The following is an 8976-nucleotide window of genomic DNA, read 5'->3' as shown; positions in this document are numbered from 1 at the left end:
CTCATTTTAGGGACTTGGTGTAGTATTAATGCAGTTGGGTAGGGTAATAGCTTATGCTTCTCGGTAGTTGAAAGAGTATGAGACGAGATACCCTACGCATGGTCTAGAGTTGACTGCTGTAGTTTTTGCACTAAAAATATGGAGGCATTATTTGTATAGAGCAAAGAGCAACATTTATGCGGATCATAGGAGCTTGAAGTACTTCTCCACCCAAAGGGAGCTGAATATGAGGCAAAAGAGATGGTTAGAGCTGGTAAAGGAACAGATATAGGTGATACCGGGAAGGCTTGCCAGGTTAGAAATTCAGCCTACTTTGCTGGAAAAGATTAAAGAAAAACAAGTTGTTGATGAGTGGTGTCAGAAAATAAGTTAGCAAGTGCTTGAGGGCAAGATATCAGAATTTCACTTGTTATATGGTGTCCTCCGTTTCCGGAATCGTATATGTATTCCCCAAGATGTTGAGTTGAAGAAGAAGATTTTTGCGGAGGCTCATGAAACACCATACACTGCTCATCCTAGGGGAACCAAGATGTATCAAGATTTAAAGAAAAGTTATTGGTGGCCAGGTATGAAGAAAGATATTGGAGATTATGTGGCTAAGTGCTTGGTTTGTCAACAGGTGAAAGCCAAACACCAAAGACCATCAGGTTTGCTTCAACCACTCAGCATTCCTAAATGAAAATGGGAAAGTATATCAATGGATTTTATTACAGGCCTTCCAAGAGCTTAGAAGGGGTATAATGCAATATGGGTGATAGTAGACAGATTAATGAAGTTAGCCTATTTTCTTCCAGTAAAGGACTACCTCAGAGCAGCTGGGTTAGATTTATGTCAGGGAGATAGTTAGACTCCATGGTGTGCCCAAGACAATAGTGTCAGATAGAGATTTTAGATTTGTGTCTGCTTTCTGGACTGGTTTACAGAGAAACTTGGGTACCAATTTGGCCTTTAGTACAGCATATCATCCTCAGAAAGATGGCCAAACTGAGGATATGTTTAGAGCATGTTGTATAAATTATAGAATGACTTCTTGGAATGAGAGTTACCTTTAGTGGAGTTTGTCTATAATAACAGTTATTAGTCTACAATTAAGATGGCTCCTTATGAAGTCTTGTATGGCAGACGGTGTAGATCTCCATTACATTGGGACGAGATAGGAGAGAAAGATGAGTTATAGACAGCTCTTGGGCTAGAGCTGACTTAGAAAATGATAGAAGATGTCCAGCTGATCAAGCATAGAATGAAGCAAGCTCAAGACAGACAAAAGAGCTATGCGGATTTAAAGAAAAAGGATGTAGAATTTGAAGTGGGTGATAAAGTGTTTATTAAGATTTCCACCTACAAGCGGGTAATGCGGTTTGGTGATAAAGAAAAACTAGCACCTAGATACATTGGCCCTTTGAAGTGATACAACGAGTGGAAAAGGTAGCTTACAAATTGGCCCTACCACCAAATATGGATAGAGTGCAAAATAGTTCCCATGTATCAATGCTTCAAAGGTATGTCAGTGATCCCTCCCATATACTAAAAGTAGAAGAAGTGGACTTAGAAGAGAATCTCGTTTATGAGGAGCAATAAGTACGGATCTTAAACAGAAAGATCAAAGAGCTCCGAAACAAAAGTATTCCACTAGTAAAAGTCCTATGAAAGAATCATAAGGCAGAAGAAGCAACATGGGAGGTAGAGCAAGATATGCGGAACCGCCACCCTAAGTTGTTCCTTTGAATTTCGAGGACCAAATTCTTGTAAGGGGGGAGAATTGTAACGCCCACATCACGGTACGTAGCTTTACGTATTCCCTAATACCTTTAGTTGAATTTTGTTAAAGGTATCTTGAACAAGTGTGAAGAAACTGCCTTAAAATTTCATTAGGGGTAAAATGGTCTTTTCACTCATAATTAGTTGAAAAAGGGGGGAGTGAAAAGAGATAGAATTTCATGGAGAAGTTAATAAAAATGAGGGCGTTATTGTAATTGACTAAGGGACATATATGGAATTTCATAGAAAGTGTAAGGGCAAAATGGGAAAGTAGAAGTAATAAATGAGATATTTTGAGTTCATTCTTGAAAACTCTATCATTCTCNGGCTCTACCATTCTAAGGACATATATCAATACATATTGCAATAATAATGATTTACGCGATATAGAATAAAATGCCTTTTATTGATTAATGAGCATTATTACAAAGAGTCAATTCTACAATAATTGATTGGCTCTAGGGCATCTACTCTAACAGCCACGTCCAAGGGCAGAGATTGTTCGACGAATTGAGGGTCGGGATTCACTGTAGATCGACGGCTACGATCTAACTCCACCCTTTCGTCTCCCATGCAAGCCACTATAAAAGTGGGCGAATTTGTCAGAAGGCCTTCACATTTTGCAAAAGTTCCCAAGCATTTTTGCTTATTCCATCACTGCCCCTTCATCTTCATGGTGCTTTTGCTGCAAGTTCATCTCATCTTTCAGTTCGGTATGATTTCTTTTCCCTTATTTACTTATTTTTACAACTTTTTGTGGTTGAGGTGGCCATTGTCGTGGCCACATTAAGCTTTTTAGGGTTTTTAAGTGTGTCTCCGGCGGTCCTGGGTTTAAGGAGAGTTTATGGAGGCGACCGTCGGAATCCTGGTTTGTCGCGTATATCTGTTGTCCAACGCGAGCTATCTTAGGTGCCTGAACTAAAAGCAAAGTGTGGATTAGTCGTCGAGTTTTTTGAGCTCTAACACATGTTCGCTTTTGTTTCAGGTACCTAGAGGCAAGCTATCGTCATGTCTTTATTAAGTAGCCACATAATTGATCGCATGTTCGACTTCTTGATGGGCTCGGTAGTCCTTGGTGGCATACTCCCTAAGGCTTCCGAGGATATCGTTGTATAAAGTTCGAACCCCAATGCAATAGGCTCTTCTAACAATGCCTCTACGGAGGTCGCTCAGCCAAAGAAGTCTCCAGCTCATAGGTCGCGCAAGGAACCACAATCCTCGATTGAGGTTGAGGATCTGAGGCACATAAATGAGACTTATACGCCTCAACTTAACTTAAGGGTTCTAGGAGGCTTCTCCCGAAAGAATCCCCCCACAGGCTGCGTGGCAGTTTTTGAGTCCCTTTTGAGGTGCGCGATGTATATCCCCACCCACCATTTCATCGATAGCATTTTGAGACGGTTCAACATCGCCCCTCTCTAGCTATTGACAAATTTGTACATTATAATTGTAGGTTTGTACATAGCATACCAGATAGCTGAGCTGGGCATGCCATCTGTTGAGGAGCTCTTTCATTTGTATAGATTCAAAAAAGGTCAAGACCGGACGTACTACCTCTCCAAGGCGAGGAAGGTACATTTTAATAGTCTAGTCGACGTTCCAAAGAAGGTCCTACATTAGGACTCTCAGTTTTTCTTTCATGAGGCCAGAGAGACCATCATTTTTTCTTTGAAAGCTATAGAGTTTGACCTCTAGTGTGTGAAAAAAGTGTTTTCAAGCTCGACGGTTAAGCTGATTGAATTTCTTTGTTTGCAGTAAACGTCAAGCAGAATTTTATCCCCGTGGAGAGCTTACAAAGGCTTCAACGCTTCAGCAATCTCTCCGAAAAGAAGCGCAATGTCAATGAATTATCTCGCTTCCTCGGTTGAGGGCACATGGCTTTTCAGCGGACATCGCCAATTTCAACACCATCCTTGAAAAAGGTAAAAGTGTTTACTTGCTCACGTGCTTTTTTTTTGTGTGTAGGTCGCTAATTGTTTGCTTCTCCTTTCACAGAAATGTGGGCCCAAGAAACTAAAGGGCTTGAAGAAGAAAGCGATGGCTTTCGGGGCTGCCAAGAAGCTGTCGATCGCTCCGGTGAAGAAGCAGCCTACCAATGCTGTTGGAATGGTCACACAGGGTGCCTCATATCCAGCCTTTAAGTGAAGCAGTGGCTAATTTGGGGAAGGCCCAAGTGCCAAGAAGCTTACGACTACCTCCAAGGCAGTCGGAGGGAAATATGCCCCTAAGCCCCAGAAAGGGCTGGCAAAGAAAACATCCAAGCCACCTAGAGGCTCAGGGAAACAGAAGGTGCTTGAGCAGCATGACAACTCGAGCAAGAAAAAGATGTCGGAGTGGCATGAAGGCTCTAGCAAGAAGAAGTCGACCAAGCCTTAGAGGGGCTTTGGAAAACAGAAGGTTGTTGAGCAACAAAGTGGCTCGAGCAAGGAGGTCGCAAGGAAAGCTAGTGGCCCAAAGAAATCTGGGACCAAGAACTTGACCAAGAAGAAGTCCATTCCCATAGGCGTAGCTATTATTCCCATGGGAAGTAAATAAAGTTTGCCTCAGCAAGGAGGCATAATGACGGATGAGGCAACTTGAGCTACGCTCGATGTGATAATCGACTAGCTCCCTAAACACATCAGCATCGGGGCCTCGGTGGTTAGGGACGCTGTCACACCGCGGACCTATGTGGGGATTAGGGATTCGTCTACTCTACAGCTATTAGCTTGGGTATCCAACTACGTGACAAAGGTATTAGTAGTTCGACCCCCTCTCCTTTTTTTATATACGTTTTTCTTTATTCCTCGCTGACTTTCATTTTTCTTTTAGGCATGTGTGGCGAGTAGGCTTTTCTATGATGAGTGTTACCCAACATTGATTGGCACTCACCAAGGGTGGCAGGAAGCAGAGATGCTCAAGGAGGATGCCTTGGCTAGGGCCAAGGTGACAGAGAGAGAGAAGGACTCCATATAGGCCAAGCTTGAGCAGCTTAAAAAGGAAATGGTGGCCTTCGGGGCCAAGGAAAGGGAATTCCTTGAAAAACTTTCAGCAATTGAGGCCGCTCGGTCAAAGGCCAAAGCCAAAGCAATCGAGATTGAGAAGAGTTTAGTACAACTGCGAGGTGCCAACAGTAAGCTAAATCCGAGCTCACCTCGGCTAAAAAAACTGCCTCAGATTGGGAGGCAAAGTTTAAATAGGTCTCACTTAATCTTGCCCGAGAGCCAAAAGGTCGACAAAAGACCGAGGTTGAAACTGAGCAACTTAGGCTTGAAGTCGGGGAGCTGAACAAGGCCATCACAAACCAAGCTTGGGAGACATTGGTCTTCCTTGTGCAGAACTTGTGGGAAGCTCATCCCTCAACCGACTTTTCCTTTCTTCCTCAGGCTTATCAGAAGGAGGTCGACTAGATGAGAACCAAGGCTCAAGGTATGGCTTATGTTTACTCGAATGACTCCAAGCCCGATAGTAAGGGCGAGGAGGAGGGCGATGAGGGAAAGGAGGATGCAGGAGTTAAGCAGGAGGTTGAGGATCCGGCTCCCTTGGCTACAGTCCCGCCTATTATTGCCGACCTTCCTCCGGTCAAGGCTCTGAAATACATCTTGACTCCTAACCATGAAGAGGCTATAAAGACTCCTGCCGTCGACAGTCCCTTTGCCTAGATTGGCAACGATGCCCCCACTCTTCCAACTACTTACAATTAATGAAGGACATTTTTTGCATATATCTGTCGAGCAATTTTTAATTTCTATAGAGTCGCTTTGATCGTCTTAATCAGACTTCTTATGAACATTTCAAATTTGCTCCAAGTTACACATAGCTTTCTTTTTGAAGAACTTTTCAAATGCATATAAGAAAATCTTGTGCGACAACTCTGAGTTTGGACTAGTTCTTCGTCTTGAGTTTTAGCCGCTGACTTATGATCGATTTTCCTTCGATGTATTTTACTTGAATTTTCCAAGTGTAACTTTGTCGATCCGAGGAGTTTCGCCCTTAGTGAGTTGGACTTTCGCATGGCTTACCGAGCTAAGTTGCCTTTTTCCAAACTCTTGACTCTGAGTTTTTGGGTGTGATCGCGAAGGTCGTGATTTTTTAAACCAAAGATAATAAACGATGAACAAGATAATAATAAACAAAGAATGACAAACAAAGTAAAGTTCATGAATAATACCTTTTTTTATTGATAATATACTTTAGCCATAAACGACCTTATAGTAATTATAAGAGAGAAAACAAAACATGATTGGAACCCAAGCTGCTCATTGATAATGCCTTCATAGATGCTCGACATTCCATGCTCACAGTATGGCTTCGCCATTAAGGGGTTCCAAGTGGAAAGTTCTTGGTGCGAACTTTTTAAGAAACTGAATGGACTTTCCCATTTGGGCCTAAATGCCCCCAGATTCAGGTTTTGTGCACCTTGGATGACCTTTCTAAGGACTAGGTTGCCCACTTCAAAGTCCATGTTCTTGACTTTGGAGTTGAAGTATCGTCTGGCTCGCTTCTAGTATGAAGCAAGCCTTAGCTAAGATTTGGCTTGATGTTCTTCAATTAAGTCTAGCCTTAGGCGGGGAAGATCTTTGTTTATTTCTTCGTTGAAGGCTTCCCTCCGGAACGAACTAATCCCCAGTTCAACTGGGGCCATTGCTTCACACCTATATGATATAGAGAACGGGGTTTCTCTGGCTATCATTCTATAAGACCATAAGGCCTCAGGCAATTCCTCAGCCCATCTTCCCTTCAGAGCATCGAGCTTCTTCTTAATGGTGTGTTTGATCACTTTTTTCACAGCTTCTACTTGACTACTAGCTTGAGGCTGATAAACAGCGACAAAGCTTTTCTTAATACCAAGCCATTCGTAGAAAGATTTGAAGTTCTCTCTATCGAACTATTTTCCATTGTCGGTTATTATTGTGTGGAGATTCTGAATCTAAAAATGATGTTTTTACAGACGAAATCTTTCAGTTTGTTCGACGTGATGGTATCTAAAGGCTCGACTTTTGCCTACTTAGTGAAGTAATCTACTGCCGCCACTGCAAACTCAACACCTATTTTTCCTTAAGGGAAAGGGTCGATCAAATCAATCCCCCAAATTATAGATGGCCAATGACTTGGCAAGGTGGTTAACTCTTAAGGTGGAGCTCATTGAACATTTACAAATCTCTGGCATTTGGCACATCTGAGCACATAGTCTACTGCCTCGTCAAAAACTGTTGGCTAGTGGTAGCCCTGACGAAGCACCTTGTATGCTAGAGACCAACCCCTTACATGGTTCCACAGATGCCTTTGTGGATCTCTCTCAGAACATAGTTTGTGTCTTTATGGTCAACACACCACAGAAGCAGTGAATTGTACCCATGCTTGTACAGTTTGTCATTGATAAGCGTGTATCAAGTTAATTTTGCTCAGAGTTTTCAAGCTTCATTTCTTCCTTTAGGCATTATTCTATCTTTTAGGTAGGCAATTATTACGTCCATGTAGTTGTATCTCTGCCTTGTTACTAAGACTAGCTCTTGTGAAGCGAGGATGCTTAGACTTTGGAGGAATTTAACAAGTATTGAATCAGTCTTCTCTTGGCTCATTACAGAAGCTAGGTGAGCTATAGCGTCAGCCACTGAATTCTTCTCCCTTGGGATTTGAAGAATAGAGAAGGATTTGAACTGCTCAAGCTTGGATTTCACTTGCCAAAGATAGGATGTCATTCTGTCCTCCTTTGCTTGATATTCCCAGAAATCTAATAGACTACGAGCTGAGAGTCACTGTAGATCTTGATGGACTCTGTCACCATTTCCTTGTGGAGGCAGATCCCCGTGAGCATTGCTTCGTACGTTGCCTCGTTGTTAGAGGTAACAAACCCGAATCTAACTGCAGCTCTGATCGGGTTCCCTTCGGGACTTTCGAGCAAGAGCCTAGCTCCTACTCCCTTCTTATTTGAAGACCCGTCTACATATAGAGTCCACTACCATTAATCATCAAGCTTTGGTTTCTACTGTTCACTTACCTCCAAGGTGTTTGCCCCTAGCGGGCTTATTTCTCCCTTGGGCTGATAGGAAAATTTTGAAATGAAGTTTGCCAAAGCCTAACCTTTTATCGCTGATCTTGGGATGTACTTGATATCATGCTAACTCATTTCCATCGTCCACTAGATCAACCTGTGATGCGTGTTTCCTACAACATGCAATATGTAGCAAATATACTAATCGCACAAGTAATATAATGATGAGTGAGTATCGTTCCCACGAGGATTGTTAGCTAATCACTAAGTATTCTACCGTTTTCAAGTTGGAGGAACCGAAATCTTTGGATTGATGGGAGCTATTTCTAATTAAACTGAACAATAAATTTTAAACTAAAGTTAACCATGAATGCAAGATGAAAAACACGGATAGTAATCAATTCAAGTAAAACGGGTAGGGTTTTAACTTCATTCAGATTTTATGAGTTAAACCTAAAAATTACACTACATTCACATTCATATGCATTGGTTGTAAACCGAACTCAGTAAGGTGTTAAACATACCTTTTCAGGCTATGTTTTCCTATTCTTCCTTTTTAACCTTCCGCACCCAATAATTTGAAAGTTAACAATTCCAAACTCATTAAGCATAAGAATCCTACAATGATTTCATTAATTGTTGAATATATCTCTAGCATCTAATACTATAATGGTGATTACCCAAGAAGCCTAACATGAATCATTTCTCAATCTCATCATGTTCATCACATAAAACATTTAAAACTCAAAGCAAACACACAATCAAAGCATAGTCATATGAACATAACATGATCAATAACTTAACCCATTAGAAAATCCGAATTACAATCAAAACCCTAACCCAAAATGGGTTAGTTCATAGCTAAACTAACACTACAAATAAGAAAAACGATAATAGTCAAGTTCAACATAATGAAAAGTAAGAGAGAGGACAAGAAATCTCCCAAAATGATGAATCCCTTGGTTCAAAATCCAATCTTCACCTTTCTAATTGCTAAATCTCTCCAAGCTTAATCCAAAAACAATGCAAAAGTTGCTAACCCTACTTCCTGGATGACCCTGGGCAAAAAGGTTAAGTGTTTCTTTTATACCTCGCCCCAAATTTCTCAGAAAAACCCGCACAAAGTAAACTTGTGCGTTTTACAAAACTGGAAATTACGACTGTCACCGCAGCGAAGAAGAAATCTCACCGTGGCGAAGAAAGAAGTAGACTTGTTCTTGTCTGGCGTGCTTCGCCACGGCGAA

This window comes from Pistacia vera, unplaced genomic scaffold (assembly GCF_008641045.1).
Source record: "Pistacia vera cultivar Batoury unplaced genomic scaffold, PisVer_v2 Contig441, whole genome shotgun sequence".
NCBI classification, from domain to species: domain Eukaryota; kingdom Viridiplantae; phylum Streptophyta; class Magnoliopsida; order Sapindales; family Anacardiaceae; genus Pistacia; species Pistacia vera.
Note: the sequence above shows the minus strand (reverse complement) of the source record.